A 14,765-nucleotide genomic window follows, 5' to 3' on the forward strand; every position below is an offset into this window, starting at 1 on the left:
GCTGAATTAAGAAGTATAAAATATTGCCCACGTGGATTTGGTGGAACAATGATTAAAATAATGTGCTGAAATATTCATTGAAATAATTCCCTGCTGCCCACAGCAACCTGAGAAAAATGCAATTTTATCCATTATTAATAATACTGATTTAGAGCTGCAAAAATTTCCAGTATGTGGTAATTGTCTCGGTAAATTATTATTCTAATGCTAACAGAGTTCTTGGATGATTTTAGAGCTTTCAGCTAATATAAACCATTAACAACAATGGCCATCATTGGCCATCACTGTCTTTTATACTCTAAACCAATGCTAAAAATCCAAGAGCTACATCAGAAATGATGGAAATAGGTCCACCGTATAATCCAAAGAAAGATTTTGTGATATAATTGTTGTTTTCAATTTAATTTCAATAAACATTAATGATAAATACCACTGCTTAGAAAGTCAATTTTTCCGCATTTGGTAGTGGAGTAATACACTCAAAAGAAATATTCTAATTTTCCAGAACAGCACTATTCATGAAAACATATAAAATACTTTCCTTGAAGATTTCATTTTATTAATTATTTTGATATTTTACTGTAGAAGAACACTTAAAGGCTGAATAAGGTAGGACCTGTGTATGTTTTGCTCATCATTATATTTCTAGCACAATGTCTGACACACAGTACATTTTTACCAATTACTCATTGAATTAATTTAAATATATATATATTTTTTTTGAGATGCAGTCTCGTTCTGTCATCCAGGCTAGAGTGCAGTGGCACATTCTCGGCTCACTGCAACCTCCGACTCCCTGGTTCAAGTGATTCTCCTACCTCAGCCTCCTGAGTAGCTGGGATTACAGGCATGAGCCACCATGCCTGGTCAAAACATCTTTTAATTAAAAAAAAATCCATGGAGTTTTTCAATGTATAGCCATTGAGAAAAATGATTTCATTGTGAAAAGCATTTTAGATTTTATGGTTATATAATTTTATCTGTAACTTCATTATAAAAACACAATAATACAAACAAAAGAATTAAAATTGTTAGTTTTTGAAGTATACTGTAATGCACTTATTTTTTCTGTACATCATAATTTTAACTTAATTCTTATGTTAAATACTGATTTGATAAATAATATTAATAAATAGCATATCTCTGTAATTTAAAATAGGATGATTTATATCCTTACAAATACAAACTATTCCCAGTAGTTTAAGGAAGACCTTGCTAAAATCATGATTTACTGATTTCCCTTAAGATTATATTAAGTAATTGAATTCACCCAAAGTGGCCAGAGATCTAATGTTATCTAAAATTTCTAACCATAGACATACTTTCCCCTAATCTGTAAGGGCAGCTGAACAATTCTGGAAAGCATAAGACTCTGAAGAGCTGAAACCATAAAAGTTCTAGAAGATAACATTAGAAAAATTCTTCTAGACACTGGCTTAGGCAAAGACTTCATAACCAAGAACAGAGAAGCAAATGCAACAAAAACGAGGATAAATAGATGGGACTTAATTAAACTAAAAAGCTTCCTTCTGCACAGCAAAAGAAATAATCAGCAGAGTAAACAGACAACCAACAGGGAGGTAGAAAATCTTCGTAATCCATACACTGGACAAAATCTACAAGAAATTCAAACAAATCAGCAAGAACAAAACAAACAATCCCACCAAAAAGAGGGCTAAGGACAGGAATAGACAATTCTCAAAAGAAATACCAATGTCCAACAAACATATGAAAGAATGTTCAATATCATTAATTATCAGGGAAATGCAAATCAAAAGCACAGTGTGATACCACCTTGCTTCTCCAAGAATGAACATAATCAAAAAAATAAAAAAATAATAGATGTAGCTGTGTTGGTGGTGAGAATGTAAACATTTTACACTGTTGGTGGGAATGTAAACTAGTATAACCACTATGAAAAACAGTGTGGATATCCCTTTAAGAACTAAATGTAGATCACCATTTGATACACCATTTGATACCCACTCCTGGGTATTTACCTAGAGGAAAAGAAGTCAGTATACAAGAAAGATACTTGCATACACATGGTTATAGCAGCACAATTCGCAAAATACAACACCAGCCCAAATGCCCATCAATCAGCGAGTGGATAAAGAAAATGTGGTATCAGCCATAAAAAGAAATGAAATATAAATGTACAGATTTAAGTAGTTGACTGAATTCCAGATATGATAAATCCATGGAAGTCCATGCTAAGATACATTATAATTAAATTTCTGAAAACTGAGGGCAAAGAAAGTATAAAAAGCAGCCAGAGAAAAATGGCATTCACAGCAATCTGTATGGAGTTGGAGACTATTATCCTAAGTGAAGTAACTGAGGAATGAAAAACCAAATATTGTATGTTCTCTATATAAGTGGGAGCTAAGCTATGAGGATGCAAAGGCATAAAAATGATAAAATAGACTTTGGGGACTCTGGGGAAAGGGTGGGAAATGGATGAGAAATAAAAGACTATACAATGGGTAGAGGGTGTACTGCTCTGGTGATGGGTGCACCAAAATCTCAGAAATTACCACTAAAGATCTTATTCACATAACCAAATACCACCTGTTCCCCAAAAACCTATTGAAATAAATTTAAAAAAAAAAGAAGACTCTGAAAGGTGAGAGAATGCAGACTGGCTAAGCACCTCAGGACCTAAGGAATAACATACTGATGAGTTCTTTTTGTTTCATACATCCCACACTTGGAGGCAAAGAGGCCAACAGCCCAGATAGATCAATGAGGGAGGAAAAAAAAAAGCCCCAACAAGAGCCTGCTCCCTCTAGTCAAAGGACCAAAAAACAGCAGGTTAGCAAGACAGAAAACTTTTAGAAAACTGCTATACTCCAGCCAAACATCACGAAAAAACTGTGTCCCCACCTGACCTATACCAGCAAAGGATGGGTGTGAAGCACAGACATGTACCCTCATGAAGGTATAATGAGACACCCAACATCCCTGCTGGGTGGTATCAGAGAAGGCCAAGAAGGCAGCCAGGACTTCATCTCTGCTGGCTGGTAATAAGGTTCCCCACTCACATGGAGTCAGTGGAGACCATGTGGAGAGTTTGGATTTTCTTTCTAAATTTAGCAACAGTAATGGGGCATTCCTCCCCCTCCCCACTGGGGTAGTATTAGAGGAAGCCTACTGGAGAGTCAAGATTTTCACTGCTGAAAAATAACAATGAGGCTGGCCCACCAGAGGGCATCACAAAGGGACTGGGAACTCCTACCCCCATCAAGCAGTAAAGAAGAGCCCCGGACTTACTCACTGGGTTTCAGCGGAGGCCAAGTGAGGAACTTAGATTTCTACCACTACCTAGCAGATATAAGGCAGTGTCCCCTCCTCCATATGGAACAATGTTATCTAAAGTCTAAATTGAGGGTTTAAATAAAATAAATTATATAAGAAAAAACTAAGAAAAGGTCCAGGTTTCAATAAAATCATTGTCATACCAAGAACCTGGAAAATCTCCAAGGGAATGTAAAAAGATCACTCTAAAATGCCAACATCGAAATGGCAGAAAATTTAAAGCAGCCATGTTGAAAATATGCTTGAATAAACAATTATGAAGATGCCTGAAATGAAAGAAAAAAATACCCTTAGCAAAGAAACAGAAACTCTCAGAAAAGAAACAGAAGATGTAAAGAAGAACCAAATGGAAGCTTTTGAACTGACAAATATAATAACCAAAATAAAAGCTCAGTAGATATACTCAACAGCAGAATGGAAGGGACAGAAGGAGAAATCATTGAATTGGAAGACAGAATAATAGAAATTATGCAATCTGAATAACAGAAGAAAATAGATTGAAAAAGTGAACAGAGCCTTAGGGAATCTGTGGAGTACAACATCGAGCATTTGTGTCACTGGAACCCTAGAAGGAGAGGAAAAAGTAGGCAGGGCTGAAACAATACCTGAAAAAATAATGGTGGCAAAATTTCTAAATTTAGCAAAAACATATATGTACAGATTTAAGTAGCTGACTGAACTCCAAACATGATAAATCCAAGGAAGTCCATGCTAAGATACATTATAATAAAATTTCTGCAAACTGAGGGCAAAAAGTCTATAAAGCAGCCAGAGAAAAATGGCATCTCATCTATACAAGTAAAACAATTAAAATGACAACATATTTCACAGCAGAAACAATGATGACCAAAGAAGTGGCAAAATATTTTTTAGGTGCTAAAAGAAAAGAACTGTCAACCTCAAATCCTACAGCCAATGAAGATAGCTCCAGGAATAAAAGAGAAGTGAAGATATTTTTAGATGAAGTAAAAAGCAGAATATATATTGCCATGAGAGCTAGTCTAAAAGAAAGACTACAGGCAGTTCTGTAAATATGAAGGAAGTAACAGAAGAAACACTGAAACATTAGGGAGGAAGAAAGAACATAATAAGCAAAATATGACTAAGTATAATATGCTTTCCTTTTCTTCTTGAGTTTTCTAAATTATGTTTTACTGTTGAAACAAAAATTGCAAAAACAGATGTGGTTCTAAGTATATGTACTGGTAATATTTAAGACAAATATAAATTGAAGAAGGCATGTGATGTGAAGGGATGTGAAGGGTTGTAAAGCATCTATACTTCACATGGACTGATAGAATGACACTACCAGTAGACTGATAAGCTATGCATAAAAATGTAATACTTAGAGCAAACACTAAAAAAGCTACACAAAGGGATATACTCAAAAACAGAAAAATCAAAACAGATTTTTAAAAAAACATTCAAGTAACCCACAGGAAGGCAGAAAAAAATAACCCTTAATTTAAAAAAGAATTATCAAGGGAAAACAAAAGGAACACAGAACTGAATGAAAACAATAAAAACTGTCAACATTTGTAGGCTACAACTAAAGTGGGACTGAGAAAGTAATCTCTAGCACTAAACGCACATATTAGAAAAGAAGAACATTTAAAGTCAGTAGTCTAAATACTCACCTTAATATATAAAAAGCAAGTAGAAGAAAGGAAACAATAAAAAAGCAGAAATCAATAAATATCAGTGAAACTGAAAACAGAAAAACAACAGAGAAAAATTAACAAAACAAAGACCTGTTTCTTTGAAAAAAATCAATAACACTGACACACCTCTAAAAAGACTGACAAAGAAGAAAAAGGAGACAAAAATTACTAATATCAGGAATGAAACAGGGGATATCACTGCTAACTCTGAAGACATCAAAAAGAGAATGAATGGATACTGTGAAAAACTCTACCACAAAAATTGGACAGCTTAGAAGAAATGGCCCAAACGACACAAACTACAACTTGCCCAGTATGAAACAGATAATATAAACAACTCTATAACTATTAAAGACATTTAAGATATTTACTCCCCTTTCTCCAAATCTCCAGGATAAGATGGTTTCACTGAAGAATTTTATTAAACATTTAAAGAAGAACTAACTTCAATCACACATAATCTCTTCCAGAAAATAGCAGAGGAAAAAAATACTTCTCAATAATTATTATAGCTAATATCATCCTGATACAAAAAACAAAAACAGTACAAAGGAAGAAAACTAAAGCCCAATATCCCTTATAAATATAGATACAAAAATTCTTAAGAATCAACACAGTGTATTACATTAACAGCTGAACTAAATAAAATCACATGATCATATTAGTCATTACAAAAGGTATCTGACAAAACTTAGCAATGATTCACAATTTCTGAAAACTTCAGTGAAATAGGAATAAAAGGCAATTTCTTCAACTCGATAAAAGTATCTAGAAAACACGATAGCTAATTTTACATGAAGAGTGAAAGTGAGATCTAATTAAACTGAAGAGCTTCTGCATAGCAAAAGAAACTATCACCAAACAGATAGGCAACAAACAGACTGGCAGAAACTTTCTGTAATCTATCCATCTGACAAAGGGCTAATATCCAGAATCTACAAGGAACTTAAACAAATTTACAAGAAAAAAACCCAAACGACCCTATCAAAAAGTGAGTGAAGAATATGAACAGACACTTCTCAAAAGAAGACATTTTATGCAGCCCACAAACATAAGAAAAGCTCATCATCACTCATCATTAGAAAAATGCAAATCAAAGCCACAACGAGATACCATCTCACGCCAGTTAGAATGGTGATCATTAAAAAATCAGGAAACAAGAAATGCTGGAGAGGATGTGGAGAAATGAGAATGCTTTTACACTGTTGGTGGGAGTGTAAATTAGTTCAACCATTGTGGAAGACAGTGTGGCGATTCCTGAAGGATCTAGAACCAGAAACACCGTTTGACCCAGCAATCCCATTACTGGGTATATACCCAAAGGATGATAAATCATTCTACTATGAAGACACATGCACATATATGCTTACTGCAGCACTGTTCACAATAGCAAAGACTTGTAACCAACCTAAATGCCCATCAATGACAGACTGGATAAAGAAAATTTGGCACATATATACCATGGAATACTTGCAGCCATAAAAAAGGATGAGTTCATGTGCTTTGCAGGGACATGGATGAAGCTAGAAACATCACTCTCAGCAAACTAACACAGAAACAGAAAATGAAACACCACATGTTCTCACTCATAAGTGGGAGGTGAATAATGAGAACACATGGACATAGGGAGGGGAGCATCACACACCAGGGCCTGTCAGGGGGTGGGGGACAAGGGGAGAAATAGCATTAGGAGAAATACCTAATGTAGATGACGGGTTGATCAGTGCAGCAAACCACCATGGCACGTGTATACTTATGTAACAAAGCTGCATATTCTGTACATGCATCCCAGAACTTAAAGTATAATAATAAAAAAATTTAAAAATTATTCACTGGCAAAACTAGAAAAAAAAAAAAAAGGAGTGAAAGGTTGAATTTTCTCCACAGGGAATAAGGCAAGGATGTCGCTGTTACCACTCTTATTCAACAGAGTATGGAAATTTCCAGCCAATGCAGTCAGGCTAAAAAGAGGAAATGAAAATAATATAGATAGGAAAATGGGAAATAAAATTGGCCCTATTCGCAGATAACATGACTGTATGTAAAGAATCATGCAGAATCTGTCAAACACTTCTAGAACTAATAACTATGTTAAGCAAGGTCACAAGATGCAAGATAGACACACAAATAATAATTGTATTTTTATATACTCGTAGTGAATATGTGGACACAAAAAATTATAATCACTAAACAGAAAGGTAATGGGCTATAACCTATGATATTGTGAGACCTTATGGTGCTGTTATATTACTTTTTTAGACTGCGCCTCAGGTTGTTCTAGGTTTTAATCCTTCTGATGTCTGTATCAGAGCTTTGTATTGTTCCTTGGCACCTCTGTGTTCTTCTTTTCATTTTTTCAGGTGGGCAGCAGTAGAAATGAAGCCCAACATTCTCACTATTAAAAAAATGTAGTACTCATCATTAACCAATCGATGAGTTTTACAGAGTCACAAAACTCCTGAAATGGTCTACAGAATTTTATGGGATATACACATATGTATTTTTGAAGGAGAAGTCTACAGTTTTATTAAATTTTTCTCAAAGCAGTTTCTAATAAAGAAATGTTCAGAAACACTGTTATTAGTATGGTTTGAATGTTTGTGTCCAAAACTCATATGCTGAAATCCTTACCTCCAAGGTGATGGTATGATGCACTGGGGCTTCTGGGAAAGTGACTAGGTCATGAGAGAAGAGCCCTCCTGAGTGGGATTAGTGCCCTTATAAAATAGACCCAAGGGAGCTTGTTCGCCCCCTTCCATCATTTGAAGAGATGAGGAGAAGGCACTGTTCTATGAACCAGGAGGTGGGTCCCTCATTAAACACCAAATCTACTGGTAGTCTGGATCGTGTTTCTCTCTATTCCAGAACTGTGAGAAATAAATTTCTGTTGTTCATAAGCTAGTTTATGTAACAGGTAAAGCATCTCTAATCTGAAAATCCAAAATGTCCCAAAATCCAAACTTTTTGATGCCCTAAGTGGAAAATTCCACACATAAGTACTTAATACAAACTTTGTTTCACGTACAAAATTATTAAAAATATTGTATAAAATCTTCAGGCAATTGTTGTTTTTAAACTTGGGTTCCATCTCCATTATATATATGCAAACATTCCAAAATCTGAAAAAAAAAAATCCTAAATTCAAAACACTGGTTCCAAGCAGTTCAGATAAGGAATACTCAACCTGTATTTTGTTATAGCAGCCTCAATGAACTAAAACATAGTATACAAATAATACTCTTTATAGCCTCATTTTTCTGATAATATTGTTTATCGGCGAGTCATGAATCATGAAAGGTTTTTCTACTGTAGAATAATATGTTCATAAAAGGCTTATGTTCTAACAGCATTGTATTTGGCATCCGTGCCAGGTTACCAATCTAGGATATCATCATCCGTTTTCTGTTCAAACTCCTTCTCATCTATTTCTTTCCGACCTTCCTTCTATGGTTTTCATTCAAAAACACATTTACTGAGCATCTACTTTGTGTTAGGAAATATTCTTAGTGCTGAGGATATATTCTTGTGGTAAAACAACATCGTGCATTTCCTTTCCTTTCATTCTCACTCACATGTTCTTCACTCTGTTTTCCTAGTGAAATTCATCAATATACAGGCACACAGTTTCTTCTGTTTCTTTAACTCAGCTGTTCCTGCATCACTCCTTCTATTTTTCAAGTCATTCTTCTGCCACTTTCTTCTGTAATGTGAGTCACTCCAGAAAAAACAATAGAAAATTCTCTGGGGCCGGGCGCGGTGGCTCAAGCCTGTAATCCCAGCACTTTGGGAGGCCAAGGCGGGTGGATCACGAGGTCGAGAGATCGAGACCATCCTGGTCAACATGGTGAAACCCTGTCTCTACTAAAAATACAAAACATTAGCTGGGCATGGTGGCGGGTGCCTGTAATCCCAGCTACTCAGGAGGTTGAGGCAGGAGAATTGCTTGAACCCAGGAGGCGGAGGTTGCGGTGAGCCGAGATCGTTCCATTGCACTCCAGCCTGGGTAACAAGAGCGAAACTCCACCTCAAAAAAAAAAAAAAAAAAAAAAAAAAAGAAAGAAAATACCCTAATAACAATGTCTTTAAGAGTAACTGTAGGTGTGACTATTAATTTGTAAGCATGATCAAAACTTCATGTTATCCTATGAAATGCCTTTTTAGTCAGTATATTCTGATTGCTCTGAGAGTTTCAATGAATGCCCTCAGTTTGGTACATAAAAGTATTTCTTTTCATAAAGGAGGGCTAATTTAGATTTCCTGTACTTGCAGAGTACCCAGTTGAACAGACAGGAGCCACTATGCTACTATTGCCACAGTTGCATGGGTAATCATGCTACACTGATTTGCTAGCTTATACATTTATTGTCTCATGTATCATACCTCCAATGATGTCAACTAGGAAGGTGTACCATTAATGACTAAGTTATACAGAAATATTGAGCATCATATATATTCTGTTCATGAGTGTGGTTAAATGAGAACAGTGTACTATTGTAAGAAAAGAACAGATAAACAGTAATTAATGAAGGGAAGATTTCCAGTTAGGTTGTATTATGATAATTAATATTACTATTGATATAATGATGTTCATTAACTGGAACTTGTTATTACTTTTAGATAAATAGAGTTTAGGCACTCATGGATTCCTCAATAAAATTTTTAATAATTGCATTTTCAACTTATGAGAATACACCTGATTTTCCTTAAAGCTCCCTGGCCCCTCAGGAATGATTGTCCTTTATAAGCTACAGAGAAAACTGAATTTATCTGGTGAAGCACTACTGGAAAAGTTAATTGAATATTTGATATGTAGTAACAAAAACTATCCAATGGAACAGAGGAAAGAGTGAAGTAAACAAAGGAATATTTTACTAAGTACACACATAAAATACATGAGAAACTGAATTTCCCTTTGGCTACAAGAGTTAAGTGGAAGAGAAAATCACTGAGGTCAGGACTTCTATGCAGGAATTCTAATCCAAACAAGATTAAAAAAAAACATAAATACTGAGAGTTAAAAATGGTTACCCTCTCCTCCTTCTGGACACATTTTAGAATTCTACTTTTCTATCACTTTGAACTTAATCGTGCTGATGTGACCTCCTCCAGCTAATACAATGTGAGCAGAAGTGAGACATTTCTAGACAAAAACCTTAAAAGCCAGTATACAATTTGCAATATTCCCTTCCCACCACTTTAGTGATCAAGAAAATAGGCCAATATTTACTGAGAGCTTATTGTGTTCTAGGTACATTTCTAATCATTCTCCACATATCTACTCAACCACTTTTCATTAATCCCTCTGAGATAGATACTATTATTAATTCACTGTGCAAATGAAGAAATGAAAGCACAGAGTGGTTAAGTAATGTGCCCAAGATCATATAACTAGTTGGTGGCAGAATGTGTCCTCAGGCAGCCTCACTTCCTTGTTTATGCTGCACTGCTTCTAACTGTAAAGAAAGTGACCAAGAAAATGAATAGTCTGAAGGGTACAATATTGACAGCACCAGCATAGCTGTTTCCTACCTCTCTATAACTAGTACTAATTATGCTGGGTAAACAATAATAACTATGAAATATGTAGAGTACTGTATTTGTAATGCCTATGTTCATTCATCAGTCAACAAATACTTGTTATACAAATATATGAGCCAAGCCATGGACTAAATACTAGGTATGCATAATGCATATTAGGTAAATAGCAGCATGCTTCTGGCCTTTGTGCAGCTTTTGGTCTATTTCGTAATAAAAACAAACTGATAGTTAAAATTTTTGACAAATTGAAGGAAAGAGATGATACACAATAATGAAAATGGGGGAACCAACTTGCTGTACAGGTGAATGTGTAAATAGGTATATTAGAACACACTAATGAAAGTTGATTACAAAATATGTCGAAAAGACACAGTCTATATTTATTGGCATTGCTCACCATAAGAAAGATCATCAGCCTTTTATTTAACATGTCTTGTGTTCTGTTTGATGTTTTCCCAGTGATATATAGTACCACAATGCTATGTGTCTGTGCATGCACACACACAAAAATCTCTTATCCATAATATATCTCTATACAAATCCTAGGCAACTTCAAAAAGTTCATGAAAAATTTATATTATGAAAACATTATGCATGGATTTCAAATTTTTTGCACCAAAATAAACTTGTACTAACTTGCTACATGTCTGAACAGCATATCATTTAAGGCACCAAGGATAAGGCATCAGTTTGACAAGACATCAGTTTGAACAAAACCCCCATCAGAGCAACATAAATGCTGCTAAAACTGAACTAAGAACAAGTACCAAATTTATGGTGAAGTTTGGGTGGAAGAATGATAAAATCATTGACGATTAAAAAAAGTTCATGGGGACAACTAAATCAGAAGTTTACAAATTAGAAACTTGTATTTTACCCTTCTTTTCACAGGTGTTGATGGATAACTTTTTAAAGAAGGAACGAACCAAATGTGGTGGCTCATGCCTGTAATCCCAGCACTTTGGGAGGCTGGGGAGGGTGGACTGCTTGAGCCCAAGAATTCAAGACCAGCCTAAATAACATGGTATGAACCTGTAACTACAAAAACTGAAGAAAAAAAAATTAGCAGGGAATTGTGGTACATGCCTGTGGTCCCAGTTATTTAGGAGGCGAGGCAGGAAGATAGCTTGTGCCCAGGAGGTCAAGGTTACAGTGACCTGTGTTTGCACCACTACACTCCAGCCTGGGCAACAGGGAACAATTCCCTCTCTCAAAAAAAAGAGACAAGACAGTGTTGAAGATGAAGCTTGCAGAGGAAGAGGCAAACAATCTACAACAATTTATGAGGAAAAAGTGAATCCTGTTTGTACCCTAATTGAAGAGGACCATGATTAACAGCACAAATAATAACGAATACTGTAGAAACCTCATCTGGTTTGGCTTACACAATTCCGAGAAACTAAAGTTAAGCAAACTTCCTACTGGATGGGTGCCAAAACCAATGCACCCATATCAGCTGCATATGAGAGCAGAGCTTTCAACAGAAATTTTAGACAAGTAGGATCAAAATCCTGAAGTATTTCTTTGAACAACTGTAACAGGAGATAAAACATGGCTTTACTTACTATCCTGAAAACAAACCACAATAAAAGCAATGGCTACCAAGAGTTGGAAGTGGTCCAGTCAAAGCAAAAGTGGACTAGTCAAGAGCAAAGGTCATGGCAACAGTTTTGTCACATTCTCAAGGCATTCTTCTTGTAGACTTTCTGGATAACCAAAGAATGATAATATCTGTTTATTATGAGAGTGTGCTGAGAAAGTCGGCCAAAGCTTTAGCAGAAAAACGCCCAGGAAATCTTCACCAGAGAGTCTTCTGATATGACAATGTTCCTGCTCATTCCCCTCATCAAACAAGTGCAATTTTGAGAGGGTTTCTATTGATTTGGCTCCTTGTAACTTCTTTTGGTTTCCTAATTGAAAAAAATTTGTAAAGGGTACCCATTTTCTTCAGTTAATAATGTAAAAAAGACTGTACTTACATGTTAAATTCCAAGATCCTTAGTCCTTTAGGGATGGACTAAATGACTGGCATCAATCATCATGTACAAAAAGTGTCCAAAATTGATGGCATTTATGTTGAGAGATAAAGTTTTATATTTGTTCATGCCTATCTTTTAATTCCATTTTTCTGTGAAGCTTTTGAAGTCCTCTCTTATATCTGATATATCTTAAACCATTACTACTGTTCTGACTCTTGCCTATGTATTATTGACCACTTCTTTCAAGGTCTTTTTTCTTTCACACTCTTCCATCCTCCCTTACATAGGGCTGTGTATCATTATCTGGTTATTATATCAATTTACATTATGAATTAATTGGTGAAGTTCCTAAAAAAAGGCATCCTTCCTGCCTTTAAGAAGTATACTATCAAATTCTGACACTGTAAAGTTACAGTTCAGACAGACAAATCCTAGTTTTGAGCTCAATGTTTTAAAGCCAGGCTAATTTGTTCCTTCTCCATGTGATTGCTAAACATGGAAGGAAAGATAGGATTCTATAATCAGAATTGCAAATACGTTACTGAGATAAATTACAACTTTTTGTTTATATCATTTATTCCCATGCACAGCAATAGGAAATAGTTATTATTAATGACAATTCTTGATAAACTCTCTGAAACATTTTGGATTCACCCTAGATGAAGACAGTAATAAATTCCAGTATCAAATCAAACAGTATTCCCAATTAATAGTAATAAAACTTGATGCGAAAAAAGCATGAATATTATTAAGGTATAGGTTAGATTGTATAAGCTATACTTTATAATTAGAAAAGTTTATTATCAACAAAGACATGAAAAAGAAAGTGGGTAGGAAAGTAAACATTTTGTCTAAAATTTTATTTCTGGTATGTGTTTCTTTTACTTAGTTAATAATTCATTAAGCTGCAGCCCTCTCTATACTTCCCTCTGTAGTTTCTGCTACCTTTAGCCTTCCTTTTCCCCTGTATTTCTCACTGCAGCAATAATATATTTTACTTTTTGGCATCACTTTTACTCCAAATTTACTTATCTATCAGAAAGAGAAAAGGGTAGAGTAATTTGGTTAAAGTATGATAACATATTATTAGTTACATAATATAAAAAAATAAAACAACTAGGCATAAAATGCAGTGTACAAGTAAACTCTTCACTTACAGTAAACTCTGAAATATGATAATGTTACATGGTAGGTTTTCAACTTTCATTTTAAGTTCAGGGGTACATGCACAGGTTTGTTGCATAGGTAAACTTGTGTCACGGGAGTTTGTTGTACAGATTATTTCATCATCCATGTTTTAAGCCTAGTACCTGTTTGTTATTTTTCCTGATCCTCTCTGTCCTCCCACTCTCCACTCTCAGATGGGCTTCAGTGTGTGTCATTCCCCTCTATGTGTCTGTGTGTTCTCATTACTTAGTTTCCACTTACAAGTGAGAACATGTGGTGTTTGATTTTCTTTCCCTGTTAGTTTGCTAAGGATAATGGCCTCCAGCTCCATCAACGTCCCTGCAAATGACACAATCTCATTCTTTTTTATGAATGCATAGTATTCCATTGTGTATATGTACCATATTTTCTTTATCTAGCCTATCATTGATAGGTATTTAGATCAATTCCACATCTTTTCTATTGTGAACAGTGTTGCAATGAACATATGTATGCATGTGTCTTTATAACAGAATGATTTGTATTCCTTTGGGTATATGCCCAGTTAATGGGATTGCTGGATCTAATGGTATTTCTGGCTTCAGGTTTTTCAGGAATCGCCACACTGTCTTCCACAATGCTTTAACTGACTTACAATCCCATAAACAGTGTATACGTGTTCCTTTTTCTCCACAATCTCATCAGTATCTGTTGTTTTTGACTTTTTAGTAACAGCCATATTCTGACTGGTGTGAGATGGTGTCCCATTGTGGTTCCGATTTGCATTTCTCCTATGATTAGTGATACTGAACTTTTTTTTCATATGATTGTTGGCTGTGTATATGTCTTCTTTTGAAAAGTGTCTGTTCATGTTCTTTGTCCATTTTTTAAATTGGGTGGTTTGTTTCTTGCTTGTAAAATTGTTTAAGTTCCTTACAGATTCTGGATGAGATCTTTGTCTGTGCATAGTTTGCAAAAATTTTCTACTATTCTGTAGGTTGTCTGTTTGGTCTACTGACAGTTTCTTCTGTGGTGCAGAAGTTCTTTAAACAGTTCCCATTTGTCAATTTTTGCTTTTGTTGCAATTGCTTTGGTATCTTTGTCATGAAATCTTTCCCCATGC

General features: G+C 35.2%; 1 protein-coding gene across 17 annotated transcripts in view; it reads right to left on the minus strand.

The window, feature by feature from the left end:
- Positions 1–14,765, minus strand: part of NBEA (neurobeachin) — a 702,569-nt gene that overhangs the window by 238,585 nt on the left and 449,219 nt on the right. The window lies entirely within an intron of this gene.

The sequence above is a fragment of the Saimiri boliviensis genome, chromosome 16 (assembly GCF_048565385.1).
Source record: "Saimiri boliviensis isolate mSaiBol1 chromosome 16, mSaiBol1.pri, whole genome shotgun sequence".
NCBI lineage: Eukaryota > Metazoa > Chordata > Mammalia > Primates > Cebidae > Saimiri > Saimiri boliviensis.